The 16,592-nt window shown below is 37.4% G+C and overlaps 1 protein-coding gene across 1 annotated transcript in view; it reads right to left on the bottom strand.

Annotated features, from left to right (window-relative positions):
* The window catches only part of USP26 (ubiquitin specific peptidase 26), a 44,167-nt gene extending 28,565 nt beyond the window's left edge, over positions 1-15,602 (bottom strand). Inside the window, exon 1 of the mRNA XM_081125447.1 lies at positions 15,554-15,602. The gene's annotated coding sequence lies outside the window, so the exon portion shown is untranslated. The remainder of the gene's footprint in view (positions 1-15,553) is intronic.
* Positions 15,603-16,592: the final 990 nt, after the last annotated feature.

Below are 16,592 nucleotides of genomic sequence, written 5' to 3'. Positions count from 1 at the left end.
TTACTGGATGCTTTGACTGTGCATTTCCTTCTATACAGAGAACAATGCTGAGTAAATAAAGCACAACAAGGGACCTTAGGGATCATCCTATTAGAAAATTCTAATTTCATACTATAGAAAATTCAGACTTGAGGAGGTCAAGGGATGGCCCAAGGTCATGTGGCTGGTTAGTATGGAACTGACACTAGATATAATAATTGCATCAAGCACAGGATCCAGAATACATGGTAGACAATCAAATGTCCGATTACCAAATACATAAAGAATTGCTTAGATAACATTAGCAAGATTTCTTTAGCCTGAGCAATATGTTGAACTCCTGAAGTAGTCCTTGAACCCCTAAAAATTTTTAAGTCTGTGGAAATGTACAAAAGCCTGTTTTCCCAAGGAGATGGGGTATGATGTTAACGAGTTATCAAATTGGTCAGTGACCAAAAATGTTAGGGACCCACTGCTTTAGAACAAATAAAATGCATCCCTACAAACTGAACTCATGGCTCTACAGACAGTATAGGCTGCCATATGGTTACCCTGCTGTGTATGTGCATGTGTACATGTGTGTGCACTGGATGGGGAAGAGCATTCCCCATAAACAGTCACGTTATCACAGCTCCTTCAGCTCCCTGCACAGCCATTTCAAATACATTCATTCATGTATATGGGAGCTCTTTGAAGTCTTTGCCTACTTTTGCCCTTCAATAACACAAGGGCTGGGTATGACAGAACATTCTGTAAATGGCACATAAAGAAAAATTTATTAATTGTGTGACCAATGAATAATGATTACCATAAACAGGAAGGTAAACTATGCCCTGTGACATGAAGGATATTGGTCCTTACCAAGCTCTAAGAAAAAATCCAAAGCCCTTTAAATGTCATTTACAGATTGTTTCTACCTGATATTCCGCCAATTTAGCCTTTTACTGAATCCTATGCTCCCGAGCTGGAAGAGACTTTATAGGTCATCTGGGATAGCCACCCCACACCCTACTACAGTAGACCCTCTCAGCATTCTTGACAGCTTGTGAACACACACTGGCCTGAATTAGAAATCAGTCCAAATAATAGACAGTCAAGTTAGTCATATGATTATTTTCACACCATCTCATAAAATGATTTGAGATATAGTTTTCTGAAAAAAGTAACACAAGCAGTTATTACATTGTTGATTTGCACAGAGTTCCTTCAAAACCAGGATGAACAATTCAAATGAAGACAGTCAAAGAAATTGCAATTAAGGGAGAATGACATGTGATATTTTACTACAAGTAGTATTATCATCAGTGGATAAATTATTTAAACTAATTGTAGGTTTTACTGAGAAAGCTGAGATTGGAAACTATTTCTAAGTAGCAAATTGGTAGTTCATCCACAGAGTTAACACTGGCTTTGTATTTCACTGTTATTGCTCATTTGAATACATAAGCTAAATAGTGATTTATTAAATGCCCCCAATCAATTCTATTAATATAATAGAACTCAAGACTTGTCTGCTGAGTTAATGAAAGGAGATGGTTGTTCAAACCTGTTTCATGGGCTCTAAAGAAATAGGTATATCTAACGGTTCTATTTATTTCCTATCTTGTCCAATGATTTCCCCAACTTCATAGAACACACGTGCCTAAGAAAGATAGTCCCTTTTGTCTATGCATTATAGTAACACTTCTGAGTGCTGATTTAAAGCATTAGATCCAGATCGAAACCTCAACTGTAGCACTTACTACTTTCTACTTTCAAATTATATGCTTATAAAGAAATTAGAAGCATGTAACTATTAAAGATGCTTATTGCATGCTAAGGACCTCCTGGAATGCGAGACTCCTATGGACTTCAACTATGTATATCACATCACTATCCCCTTTCCACCCCTAATCTTAATCCAACTTTAGACATAAGGATATAAAAACTCAGTATAAAACTTTGGATTCCAGAAGAATAGCAAAGTCTTTCTATTGGCTGAATGCCACATGCAGTACATACCAGTTGGTCTAAGTAATGACATTTCTTCCTAAATATTGATACACTTATCAAACAGGAATGTGGCCAAAGCATGGTGACACAGATTCTTAACCTGGTCTTCTCTCTGGCCTGGTGACTGTGGATAAATTATTTAAGGTCACTGTGTTCCAATTCTCCATCTGAAGAAGGGGCTAATTCACTGCCTTTGTTTAACTATCAACTTCCTGCAAATGTGAGTTTTGAGTTCTGCAAAGAGTGCAGAGTGAAATGGAAATAACAATACAAAGACTGCAGTGTCAGCTCAATTACAATCTGTGCCGTCGTTATCTTGCTAAATTGCCATTTCTTCACTTAAACAGCGGAGAGTGATCTCCAAGGGCCTGCCTCTCTTTGACAGTCAGAGACTGTGGACTAAGTATTAGGGAAGAGTACTCAGAAGCCCCTGATTGTGGCCTGATTTTATCAAGAAGTCAATATGAATGAGAACGTAAAATAAGAATATCATTATATTGTCAAGCTCTATGGCTGAGTGTGACTAATAGCTGCAGTGTCACAAAGGTAATAATCCGATAAAGCTTCTGAGTACTCAGGGCCAAGTCACACCAGTGCTAGCAATGATGTAAGTCTGTTGGCACTGAATCAGAAATTCAGCTTTAAGGATCATGGGTCTATCTGTGCACTCCCATTTTTGTCCCTTTACCTCACACATTTCTCTTCTTTTGAGTATTTTTCCCCTCTCCTCTGTGGATTCATACTTTCATTTTATCCTTGGAAAGCCAAAACAAGTTGAATCTCACCATTAGGACTTTTTGACTTTGTTTTCTTAATCTAAATTGCAATGTTTCCTTCCCCTCAACTCATTATACAGATTAAGTGAATTTAATTTAGTTTTCTCTCTCTAATTAGATTGTAAGGCCCCTGGGAAAAGCATAATTTCTTTGCCTTGTTTTTTCATATAGTTTTCAATGTCTGGCCTTGTTCTGAGTTTATTTCAAGTAGGTGATACACTCTTTGAATCCTGAGAAAATTATTTTCTTCATTGTTTTTATCTCCCAAATGAGATTGGAAAGTTACTGTGCAGCCTCTGAAGTCCCTTCCAGTTCTCTTATTTCATGATGGTCCATCTTTGTATTTCAATGGTCAAAAGCCACACTGCAATGAGAATATAGATACCTAGGTATCAGCAGACCAAGGATGGCTAAGACCAGCATTCCAGGCAGAGGAAATAGCAAGAGCAAAATCCTTGAAATGAGAAAGTATTTGGCGTGTGTATGGAACAAAAAAGTGGCCCAGAATTTTGGGAGTGGGTAAGAATCAGAAAAAGTTATGTCAGACAAGTTGTCAGACAGTTGATCAACACTAAAGAACTGCGATTAACAGTTGTTACCTTTTAAATACAATTGTTTTATCTATAGCCTCACAACTACAGGAGAAAGAGAAATGAAGAGAAAAGGAAAAAGTCCCATAGTGGAAAGGAGTATTTTGTGTGTGTTTTTTAAATCTTAATAGGCAATTAAAACTATTTGAGTATCTTTATATAAGTTATCCCTCATTTTTTTATCCTCACTTGAGGATACATTTATTGATTTTAGAGAAAGAGGAAGAAAGGGAAGGAGGGAAGGAGGGAAGGAGGGAGGGAGGGAGGGAGGGAGGGAGGGAGGGAGGGAGGGAGGGAGGGAGGGAGGGAGGGAGGGAGGGAGGGAGGGAGATCAATTACTTGTCTTCGGTACATGTCCCTACTAGGAACTGAACCCACACCCTAGGTGTGTGCCCTGACCAGGAACTGAATAGGCAACCTTTTGGTATATGGATGACAAACCAACTAACTGAGCCACCCAGCCAGGGCTTGAATTGTGTTAATCTATCAAATCCTCTGTGAAATCAGAAGCAATGCAGACCAGGTAGAAAGTAATTTGTATTGCCCAAGTCTGATAGTTTGAGATAAACATGTGCAATAACATGAATACAGCCACATGGAAAAGGAGAAAGAATATATTAATTCAGTGAATTAACATAGGCAATCAGAAACCTTAATCAATAATTTCCAATGCCAAAGATTTCTACATAATAAGGAACCAAATTAACACTATTAAGTGTAACTACTATTATTAAGTGTTACTGCTATTATTAAATGTAGTTTGTTTGATTCATACAACTAATTCAAACATGCAGTCCATGGGATAAAACAATCAAATGGTTTCTTGGTGCTCTGGATGCTAGGAAGCATTAAACTAGGTTGATATCTGCAGTCCTTCTAGCATGAAAATAGGATGAATTTATGATTCTCTGAATTTCCTTCTTTCTTAATGGTGACAGCCTCATACAAAGGCTAATGCCTCAATTCACAAGATTTCATAATGTAGACAGCATTGATCACTGCTGGGCCTTTGAAGTAACTGCAGGACTAAGTTAGGCATTGTGGCAAGCAGCCTCAAAGATGGCCCCCAAGGATCCCCATATCCTGATATTCACAACCTTGTGTAATCCCCTCCTCTTGAGAGCTGGCTGGACATACTGACTAGCTTTTAACAAAAAGAACATAGCAAAAATGATGGGATGTCACTTCCAATATTGGGTTACCAAAAGACCATAGCTTACATCTTGGGCATTTTCTCTAGTTCATACTCACTCTAAGAGAAACCAATTACCATTTTGTGAGTTGTGATAGGGAAAGGCCCAAGAGGCAAAAAACTAATATCTGTATCCAAGAGCTATTGAGGATCTAAGGCCAGCCAACAACCACATGAGTGAGCTCAGAAGTAGATCTTCCTCCAGTTGAGCCTTAGAGAAAATACAGCTACAAACACTCAATCACAGCTTTGTCAAAGACCCTGAGCCAGAAACATCCAGTTAAGTCATACCCATATTCCTTACCCACAGAAACTTTGAAATAATATTTGTTTTAAGCTGCTAAGTATTGAAACAAATCAGTATATATGAAAAATACACATAATATAAAATATATCTATATGTTATAAATATATTTTCATATATGAAAAAATTCCATATATAAGTATACATAACTTCATATATATAAAACAGGCACTCATTTGGAAAAGTAATGAATACTAAGCACTGAGAACAGCTTCTTATAGCCATTCTCCCCTCTACTCTAAACACCAAAGGTTTCTTCAAACTGAATAAACTAATACACAATTTCTGTATTACTAAGGAGCCCACAAACAATGCTCCTTCTTCTGTGTTCATTTATTTTCTATGATAGTTTCAGAGCCATTAGGAGAAAATCACACCTATCTATCCAATTAAAAGAGGATTAATCGATAATACTAATTTGAAGTTTATATAACCTAAGGATAATGGAACGGACTCTGCAGTAACTATTTATCTTGGGAGGACCAAATTTTAATTTTTGGTCTAATGTTAAATACAGTCTTTCTATGATGTTTTACATACATTAGTCTATGGGTTAAGCAACCTGTTCTCCAGTTTATGGCCAATGAGGTTTTTTTAAAACTCTATATATCATGCAGCTGGAGTTAACTAGTAAACCAGCATCAAGGCCAGAATGAGAGCTAGAAAGGAAAGACCTACCAAAATTTCATTTCCACATAAAGAAGGTAGAAGGCTACCTCTGGTTAACCAGGTGAGGAGTTTTGTTTCAATCAGCATCTTGGAATATATCTGCCCACAAACATTATATCTTGTTATGAAAGATTAACCTGAATATAACCCCCTTTGAATTCTCTCTCATGACTGGTCACTTTCTAAAATAGTAATGGAAAATTGTGTAGTAATTACATAATTGACCTTTTCGATCTAGGTCGAGCCAGCATTGAAAAGAATGAAATGACATTTCAGAAGCTTAGTCATTTTGAATAAAGATTACCCTTCCTACTGAGTTTAAGCAGAAAAATACTGCAGTTAGGTAAAAAAGCAAAAGAATAAGAAACAAATGAAATACTTGACTTATTAATGCCACCACCATCATTTATGTAGTACTTATCAATTACAAAGTGCTTTTATAAACTGGAAACTAAAAGCATCTACCCACCCTTCATTGCTCACTGCCTACATTAACGTGATTTTACTCTTTAGCTACCTTATCAAACATAATTTTACTATTCTACTGTATTCATCAATATGACTTTACTATTCCAGTTAAACTTTAGCTCAAGAAGAAAAACACTGCAAATAAATCTGTTGTTCATTCCAGAAGCGTCTGGAAAAAATATTCAAATGAACAGCAAATAGACTTTCAGCAGATAAGATTAAAATCAAAACCCTTGTCTCAAAAACCTTCCCTTGTTGTGTCCACCAATCCTAAACTATTATTTCATGATCCTTACCCGATTCTAAACAAACTCCCAAACTCAAACAGCCACCTTCAAAATCTCAAACCTCACAACTATCCCCATTTTGCCTCTCTCCCCTGGCATTACTAAGACTTTGTCCAGGTCACGCTCTTCTTTACCACAATAAGGATAAACTCAACTTTGCCTTAGCAACAAGTTATTCTAGTGGTATTTTTGAGGACCCTACATTCAACAATGATTTTAACTTCTGCCCTAATAACAACCCCCTTAAGAAACTGGGGCAGATCCTATAATCTCCATTTTATACTTATGGAAACTAAAGTTCAGAGAAGTTAAATAATCTGCTAAATCATATAACATGAGCAGTGGAACAATTAAAACAGACTAAGTTCAAAGCAAGAGTTCTTAATATTAAGTATGAGTTCTTAGAAGTCAGCCTGTGCAGATATATATGAGTTCTTGAAGACCAGGAGGGACAGGTAAAAATAGAAAAGGAAATACACCCAGGTCTACATCCTCTTCAAGAGTGTATTAGATGAGGAAAGATGTTTAAGTTTTAAAGATCACAAATGGTGAACAGGATCCAAGAACCTAAGAACTAATGAGAGTCAAGAACTCAATAGTCAGAATGAGATGGCTACCATCTCCACCCACTGAAGGAGCCAAAATACAGGAAATTATTGAGAAGCTCAAAGTATGCAGAAACAGCAATTAAGAAAATACCTCTTGAGGATTAAGATGAAAAAATCTAGACGGATCAGAAGTAAAGTCTAGTAATATCATCATAAAATACTAACAGACTTACTGGATTATTTTCTAGTGCAGTTACTATAGGTGAGTGAGTTGGCATAAAGGAACTGCATGTTTCCTAAGGGCACATGGCAGAGAAATTTATGGAATTAGGAAAGGGAGATGGAAGATGAAACATGATAAAGTACAGTCAATCAAGACAAGACAAAGAAAATAAAAGCTTAGAGTAGATTTTAGTTAGCCTGATGACATTCATAGAAAAGAGACAGAATTCAGTTGAAGAATGGATGCTTTCTGACAGACACAAAATTCGTAAGTTTCAGAAGTGTCAGTACAATGAAACCCCACAAACAAGAATATGTCGAGATATATATGGTGTCCAAAAATGTATACACACACTTTGAATAATTATAAAGGCAGTGTTTATTAAAATATATTTCATTTTTAAATTTTAGCTATCAGCTGTTAAATTGTGTATACATTTTTTGGAATATATATATATGTGTGTGTGTGTGTGTGTGTGTGTGTGTGTGTGTGTGTGTGTGTATATATATATATATATATATATATATATATATATATATAAAATCCAGCCAAACTACCAACAAGCAACATTTGGAAATTAGACAAAATTAATTCCTAGACTCAAGCAAAAGTTCAAGGTGAAGGGGAGGAGTTGAAGAGCAGACTCAGATGGAAAAGAAGTTATTACCAGGTCCTCTGGAATACCAATAAATGACATCTTTGTGAAAGCAAATTTTTATGGAATTTCATGAATATCCACCTTTGGTCCCTGGACATTTCCAATATAACTGCATGTGCAAATGGAGGACAGGTTTATAGAATAGGCAAAAACAAGAGATGCTGACAATAGGTAGCTGGAAAATGTGTTTCTACTTAATATAGGAATCAAAATTTCCACTGGGTTGAAGTACCCAAATGATCTACACTTACAGTACTAACTACGTATGTGTGGATGACTTTGTTTTGGTCAAAAGTCCAAGGGAACAAATGGGTTTTGAAGTTTCCTTATGGCTGGCCACCAGCCCTGGCTGTAACTAATAAGAACTAGTTTCTCTGAATAGATATTCAAATTAAACAAGCACTTCTTTGTAGTATAGTTTGATATCCCATAAAGTGATTCCTCCAACTCTGTCCTTTCTCAAGATGGCTGAGGTTATTCGGGGTATCTTTTGTTTCCATATAAATTTTTGGAATATTTGTTCTAGCTCTGTGAAATATGCTGTTGGTATTTTAATAGGAATTGCATTAAATATATAGATTGCTTTGGGTAGTAGGACATTTTAATGATATTAATCCTTCCAATCCATGAACATGGTATATTTTTCCACTTGTTTATATCTTCCTCTATTTCTTTTTTCAGTGTCCTGTAGTTTTCTGAGTACAGCTCTTTTACATCCTTCGTTAAGTTTATTCCTAGGTATCCTATTATTTTAGTTGAATAGTAAATGGTATTTTTTTTTTTAGTTTTTCTTTCTGAGAGTTCCTTGTTGGTGTATAAAAATGCCGTCAATTTTCTGATGTTAATTTTGTATCCAGCTACTTTGCCAAATTCATTTATCAATCTAGTAGTGCTTTGGTGGAGTCTTTAGGGTTTTCTATGTACAATATGATGTCATCTGCGAATAACGACGGTTTTACTTCCTCCTTTCCAATTTGGATACCTTTTATGTTTTCCTCCTGTCTGATGGCTGTGGCAAGGACATATGAAAAAATGCTCAACGTTGCTAATCATCAGAGAGATGCAAATAAAAACCACAATGAGGTATCACTTCTTGCCTGTCAAAATGGCTACCATCAACAAATCAACAAATGACACATGCTGGTGAGGATGTGGAGAAGGGGGAACCCTAGTACACTGCTGGTGGGAATGCAGACTGGTGCAGCCACTATGGAAAACAGTATGGAGGTTCCTCAAAAAATAAAAAATGGAACTGTCTTTTGACCCAGTGACTCCACTTCTGAGAATATATACTAAGAATCCTGAAACAGTAATCAGAAAGAATATATAGAATCCTATGTTCTTAGCAGTGCAATTTACAATAGCTAAGATCTGGAAACAGCCCAAGTGTCCATCAGTAGATGAGTGGATAAAGAAGTTATGGGCATTTACACCATGGAATACTATGCAGCTGTAAAGAAGAAGGATCTTGTTCCCTTTGGGACAGTATGGATGGACCTGGAGAATATTATGCTAAACAAAATAAGCCAGGCAGAGAAAGATAAACATCACAGGATCTCACTTACATCTAAAGAACATTATAAACTGATGAACAAAATAGATTCAGCGACAGAGAAGCATGGAACAGACTGACGAATCTCAGAGGGAAGGTGGAGGTGGGTGAGTGGGGAGAGATTAACCAAAGAATTTATATGCATATAGGCATAACCCATGGACACAGACAGTAGTGTGGTGAATGCCTGGGGCAGGGAGTGGGTGTGGGGTGGAAGGGTCAATGGGGAAAAAAGGGGGACATCTGTAATACTTTCAATAATAAAGATAAATTTAAAAAAACACACAAAATGTTAAATAAATGGAATCATACAGCAAAAAACAAACAAAACAATAACAAGTGCCTCTAACAGCCAAGGCTTCTAACTGGACCTAATTAACACGCAATGCAAACTGTGAAAATTTTACCTCCAGCCACTTGTTTGTTTTGTGAATCAAAACCATTAATTATTAAAAATGCTTGTCTTCTGTGACTCTCATATATCCTCACCTCCTCAAGGATCTGGAGAGGAGCAGATACTTAGTCTAGGTGGAAACAGTGAAACTGGATCTGTTGGGAAGAGATCAAATTTAGAGAAGTTACTCTCTGAGCAGCAGGTTGCACGTGTCCTTTTGTGCACTATGAACAATCCTTCTTGTCTCTTTACTCTCTTCTTACCATGCTTCCAACTGGCATCTCTTACCCTGCCTCCTCTAGTGAAGTCTTTCCCCAGACATTAATCACTGTCATCAGCTAGAGAAAGACCCAAGCAAGGAGAACAGAGCCTCCACTCGACTCTGGAAGAAGAGCTCCAGCAGAAGTGCATACGTCTGCTCTTAGGGATCTAGCAGTCATGAGGCTCTCCCAAGGCACTCATGGCTCTACAAAGTCTTTATGCAGTATTCTACTAGAGTGATCTGGGTATTCTGCCTGATTATCCAGTATGGCAACATCAGCAGCTCCTCCTAGACCTTGGGCAGAACTTCTTAAATTGTCTATCTACACACACAGGCACATTGCAATACCTCTTGTCTCTTGTAACACCTGACCTAGACCTGAGGTCCTTCATTAGGAGGCAATTTATTTCTAGAACAAATTCTAGACAATGGGACTGAAAATATGAACAGGACAGAGAAAACCTCCTCCTTGTTTATATTCCCATGAGCCAGACCTATAATTAGTGTGCATCAAACCATACAAATGAACAGCAACGGTTCCTTTAAGAATTCTGGTCTTATCACTATTCCTACATTTTCTGAAATTTTTTAAATGCTACACTGTAAAATGCTTTTTAGAGCATTAGGATTAACAAAAAATTGGAATATTTAAAATCACTGAATAGTTATGCCTTTCTTAAGTGTGTACATAATATTTGAGTTTGAAAACAAATGGAGTCAAGTGCCTGAATGAGAAAGCACAGATTTACTTATTAAAACCAGTACCAAGACTCTTCATCAGAACCAATATGGATATTTTCACAGAAAGACTAGTTAGGAAAACATCAAAATGTTGGCAGTTGTCATAGCTCCATGTAAGTGGATGGTCAGTGATTTTAAAATTCATTCAGTGCTGTGTAAGAGCTGTCTCATATGAGCAGAGAGTGCACATCTCTTCTTAAACCTGCTTTCAGTGATGTCACATTTGTGGTTTAAGCCATGGTGAGAGTATTTTCACCTCAGAAATTGGCAAATGCTATATAGTAGGGTGTTTTTCTGTCTTTTGGAGAGCTAGTTGCTAAACATTTACTAGCATACCACTTTTTATAATCTCTAGACCTTCTTAGTGAGCACATATTATAATTACAATTTGAAGTTATTTTTTTAAAAATTATCTTTATTATTGAAAGTATTACAGATGTCCCCTTTTTCCCCCATTGACTCCTTCTACCCCGCCCCCAACCCCCACCCCAGGCCTTCACCACACTCTTGTCTGTGTCCATGGGTTATGCATATATGCATATAAATTCTTTGGTTAATCTCTCCCCACCCACCCACCCCCACCTTCCCTCTGAGATTCGTCAGTCTGTTCCATGCTTCTATGTCACTAGATCTATTTTGTTCATCAGTTGATTTTGTTCTTTAGATTCCACATATAAGTGATATCAAAAGTATCTGTTTTTCTCTAACTGGCTTCTTTCGCTTAGCATAATACTCTCCAGGTCCATCTATGCTGTCCCAAAGGGTAAGAGATCCTTCTTCTTTATGACTGCATAATATTCAATGAAGTTATATTTTTTTAAATAAAATTTGAGCATATTACCTTTTGTGTACATGGTGCTTTTTTATCAAGTACTAAAAAAATTTTTTCCTACATAAAAGATCCATAATGCATATAAACTTGCCCTTAAATTTCCATTATAATCCAATCTCTCTCCAGATTCCATGTAAATAAGAAGTATGAAAACACATTTAATCCAAACATGAGTTTCAGATAGAAAAACCAAACCAAGAATTTATAGTTCAATAAAATTCACAGAGAAGACCTCAGGTGAGTCAAAGGGCAAAGGGCTGAACTCATTAGGATTCAAGAAGCCAAGCTCTACCTTAACTTCTGAACAGGGTCACTTTCAGTTTTCCTAGGTCTCTGAATTTTGGTAACATCCATTCAAATATATATTAACTCTTTTGGATTCCTCCACCTTGTGACCACATTTAAAATGCTAATACTTAGTAAAATTACCCGCCAAACAGTTCATTTAGGCCTTCTCCACACTTTGCCATATAGAGACCCAAGATGACAACACTGGGCAGTGGGTTCAAGTATATATATGTGGAAGGGGGAAGAGGTGGCAGAGATAGTTAAGTTTCACTTTTTTAAAAATATATCTTTATTGATTCAGAGAGAGGAAGGGAGAGGGAGAGAGAGAGTTGAAACATCAACGAGGAGAGAGTCATCATTGATCTGTTGCCTCCTGCATGCCCCCGACTGGGGAATTGAGCCCGCAAGCCAGGTATGTGCCCTGACCACTTATCAAACCGCCATCTCCTGGATCCTAGGTCGATGCTCAACCACTTAGCCACGCCCAGCCGAGCCACATCTTTCTTTCGGACTAGCAAGTAAGTTAAGGTCACCATCATGTTACTTAGTAAAGAAACTTGGCTGGCACAGCTCCACTAAGTGGTTTTGGGTGAAGCTTTCTCTAAATACCTCCTGCCGAAGTTTTTTACTTAATGGGAAAGAGCAATAATGCCCCACCCACTATCCAGGGCTTTAAAGTAATTAAACCACTTATAAGGAAAGGCTTTGAAAGGTCAATGTGCTATGTAACAGCTAGACACTTCAGTTTCAAATCAAAAAGAAGTGTGTGTTTTTTGACCCTGTGTGGGGTGAACTTTAAGTTCCATGATCCTACCAGAATAAAACCTATGCTAATAAAAAACTAGATGAACCAGAGGTATCTTTTGAGACTAACAGTTAAAAGTCTCTTTTAAAACATCTTGGGATAGTACATATTTATTTTTAGCATTTTTTCTATCTTTGACATTGTCAAAGTTTTTACCTGAGCTTTTGGTTCTTGCTGTTCATCTGGTTTTTACTTAATTTTAAAGAACTAATAACAGCCCAGAAGTTACTTTTTATAAGCAAGGAGAGGAGAATTTTCTTCGACTGCTAGTTAACAGACACTTTCCAGCCCACACAACTTGACAAATCCTAATGTCCCACTGGGTGCTGAGCCAAGACAGCCTCTGTGTAAGTTGTCTATGCTGGCCAGAACAGAACTCAGCTCAGAACACAAAAAATCCCAGGTCCCTGGACCACCTCTTGCTTCACAGCAAAATTACACAAGTGCCCCAGCCAGGTGGCTTGGTTGGTTGGAGTGTTGTCCTGGACACCAAAAGGCTGCAGGTTTGATTCCCGGTTAGGGCACATACCTAGGTTTCTGGTTGGATCCCTGGTCAAGGTGTGTATGGGGGACAACCGCTTGATGTTTCTCTTTCACATCGCTCTTTCTCTCTCTCTTTCTCTCTCTCTCAAAAATCAAACATATCCTCAGCTGAGGATAAAAAAAATACAGAAATGTGGTTTCCAAAATGAAGCCCATGTAACTTATGAAAAATCTGCTGTACCTGAGAAAGGAAAGAACATAATTAAAGGAAAGGAACAGGGAGGGAGCTAAACCAACCACTATAATGCCCTGCTCTGATTTGTGCATTCAAAAATAAGGGACTAGTTTCTTGAGTACCTCCTGAGTATTGGGTGCATTACAAAGATTATCACACTTCATTCTCACAATATCCTTAATAGCAAAGTATGATTCTGGTTTTGCAGAAAAGGAAACTGAGGCTCAAAGAATTAGTTAGGAACTAAGGATAGACAGTTACTGATGAAGTCAGGTTGGACCTGGTGTCTAACTCCAAAGCAACCCAGGAAGTTATAAAGCACCAAGCATTAGGGCTACATAATGTAGTCATTTCTTCTACAGATGATAATAATATGTAAAACTAATAAGACTTACTATTACATGACTTCAGAGGAAGAACATATTCTAAAACATATGTCAAAGTGAGCAACAACATCAAATGGATAAACTGTAGTTAAAAGATCCCTCACTTTGAGATTTGGTATACCCATGTTCTTAAAGTTTGAATCCCAAGTTAATATGAAATCTGACCACTCATCAGAAAGGAATTCTATATGTAATCATAAAAGACCAGGAATAGCCACAGCAATCTTGAGAAAGAAGAATAAAGTTGGAGGAATCACACTACCTGGTATCAAACTATACTACAATCAAAACAGCATGGTACTGGCATAAACAGACATAAACATCAATGGAACAGAGTGGAGAGCCCAGAAATAAACCCATGCCTATTATGGGCAATTAATATTTGACAAAGGGGGAAAGAATATACGACGGAATAGACACCCTATTCAATAAATGGTGTTAGGAAAAATGGACAGATACATAAAAAAATTAAACTAGAGCACCTTCTTACACCATACACAAGAATAAACTCAAAATGGAGTAAAGGCTTAAATGTAAGAGTCGAAATCATAAAATTTCAGGAAGAAAACATAGGCAACAAAATCTCAGATATTACTCTTAGTAATATTTTTTTGATATATCTCCTCAGCAAGGAAAACACATGGGTCTACATCAAACTAAAAAGTTTTTGCACAGCAAAGGAAATCATCAACAAAATGAAAAGATAACCTACTGAATGAGAGAACATATTCGCCAATGATACATCCGATAAGGAGTTAATATCCAAATTTTATAAAGCACTCATACAACTCAACAACAAAAAATCAAACAATTCAGTAAATAAATGGGCAAAGACCTGAATAGACACTTCTCCAAAGAGGACATACAGATGGCCAAGAGACATATGAAAAGATGCTCAAAGTCACTAATCATCAGAGAAATGTAAATTAAAACCACAATGAGATAATAAATTATTGATTATCTCTCACACCTGTCAGAATGGCTATCATCAATAAATCAACAAAGAAGTGTTGGTGAGGATGTGGAGAAAAGGGAGCCCTCCTGCATTGTTGGTGGAAATGCAGGCTGGTGCAGTCATTATGGAAAACAGTATGGAGGGCCCTCAAAAAATTAAAAACTGAACTGCCTTATGACACGGCAATTTCACTTCTGGGTATATACCCAAAGAAAACCAAATCACTAATTTGAAGGAATATATGCACTTCTATGTTCATTGCAGCACTACGTACAATAGCCAAGATATGGAAGCAACCCAAGTGCCCATCAATAGATGAGTGGATATATTACTCAGCCATAAAAAAGAATGAAATCTTACAATTTGCAACAGCATGGATGGACCTAAATGAAATAAGTCAATTTGAGAAAGACAAATGCCATATAATGTAACTTATATGTGGAATCTAAAGAACAATATAAATCAACAAACACAAAACAGAAATATATTCATAGATACAGAGAATGGACTGATGGTTGCCAGAAGGGAAGGTAGCAGGAGACTGGGTTTAAAAGATGAAGGGATTGAGAAGTACAGATTAGCTGTTACAAACTAGTCATGGGAATGTGAAGTACAGCATAGGAAATATAGTCAATAATATTGCAATAACTATGTATGTTGCCAGGTGAGTATTGGAAATATCAGGGAGAACACTTTGTAAAGTATATAATTGTCTAACCACTGTACTGTATACCTGAAACTAATACAAAATAATATTGAATGTAAACTATAATGAAAAAAAGTTAAAAAATAAAGAGAAAGGAATCCTGACCCAGTTACTGCATACCTTCCCAGAAAATTGACAGTTAGCAAAGGTAAAATCAAGTTCAGACAGAGGACCCCTGCATCAGACTGCTGTCTGGGGTACACAGTACCAAATATAGGGAATGCTTACCAATCAAGCCTTGCAGTTTGGTGACTGCATTGACAGAGACTATGACCTGGAAAGGAACAAGAGAACATTTATTATACAGGAGCATTAAGTGTAACCTAATCAACATTAGCACTTTTTGTCATGATAAAATCACTCAAATTCATTCATCCCACTGTACTTCATTTGTACAGAGGGGTCAGGGAGGCTTAGCATGGAAATTTCAAAACTTGCCCCCAGCTTCCAATACCTGAATTCACTGAAAAATTTCAACAGTGGTACACAGTGTTGAAATAATACATTAGAAGCCAGCTGAGCTGCCAGACTGCTGCCTTAGAGTGAAAATGAGCTGAGTGTCTCTCACTCAGAATGGAAGCTAACTGTATATCAAGCATGGAATATGGCCCCAGCAATGTCTGCAACACAGAGAAATGGCCAAGAATGTATGAAAGGGTGAAGATTTGGAGGAGTATTGATCTATTATTACTTTAATCTCTGGCCTGTGCTTTCCAGACCTCTACTTAAAAAATGCTACAGGGAGGGTAGGCTGGCAGACTACCATTCCCTGCCCCCCGCTTGGTGCATGGATCTCATCTCTCCCCATTTTTCATAGATAAAGTTGGGCTTTATAATTATATTCAGACCCACCTCTCATACCTGTTGAAACAAGGCCTGAGCAGCACCCCGCACTCCTTAAGCTCCTGTAGTTTGTCTTCAGTCTAGTCCATTCCATGCATCTGCTGTCTGCTACTAGCTTTCCAAAACGAATGAAAAGAAAAATCAGGACTTTGGTGTTATAAAGCCAAAGCTTTTAAGCGAGGTATCTTTGACATCAGAACGGTCTAATTATGTCAATGTGTCCGTAACAGTGGCACTCACAGTGTACAGAGGAACACAAATAGGTACGGGAAAAGATGTTCCTGCTTAATTAAAGGAACAGGTTGTAGTGACCAGCAGTGACCCAGCCACTGCTGGTAGTCCCTGTCTTTTAGAGACCTAGAGAAGGGGTTTCAACACCATCTTTAATGATGGCACCAGAGGATAAGAGATGGGCTCTGCCCTC

This window comes from Miniopterus schreibersii, assembly GCF_964146895.1.
Source record: "Miniopterus schreibersii genome assembly, chromosome: X".
Lineage (NCBI taxonomy): Eukaryota > Metazoa > Chordata > Mammalia > Chiroptera > Miniopteridae > Miniopterus > Miniopterus schreibersii.
The sequence above is the reverse complement of the archived record's forward strand: the minus strand, read 5'-3'. Positions and strand labels throughout refer to the sequence as shown.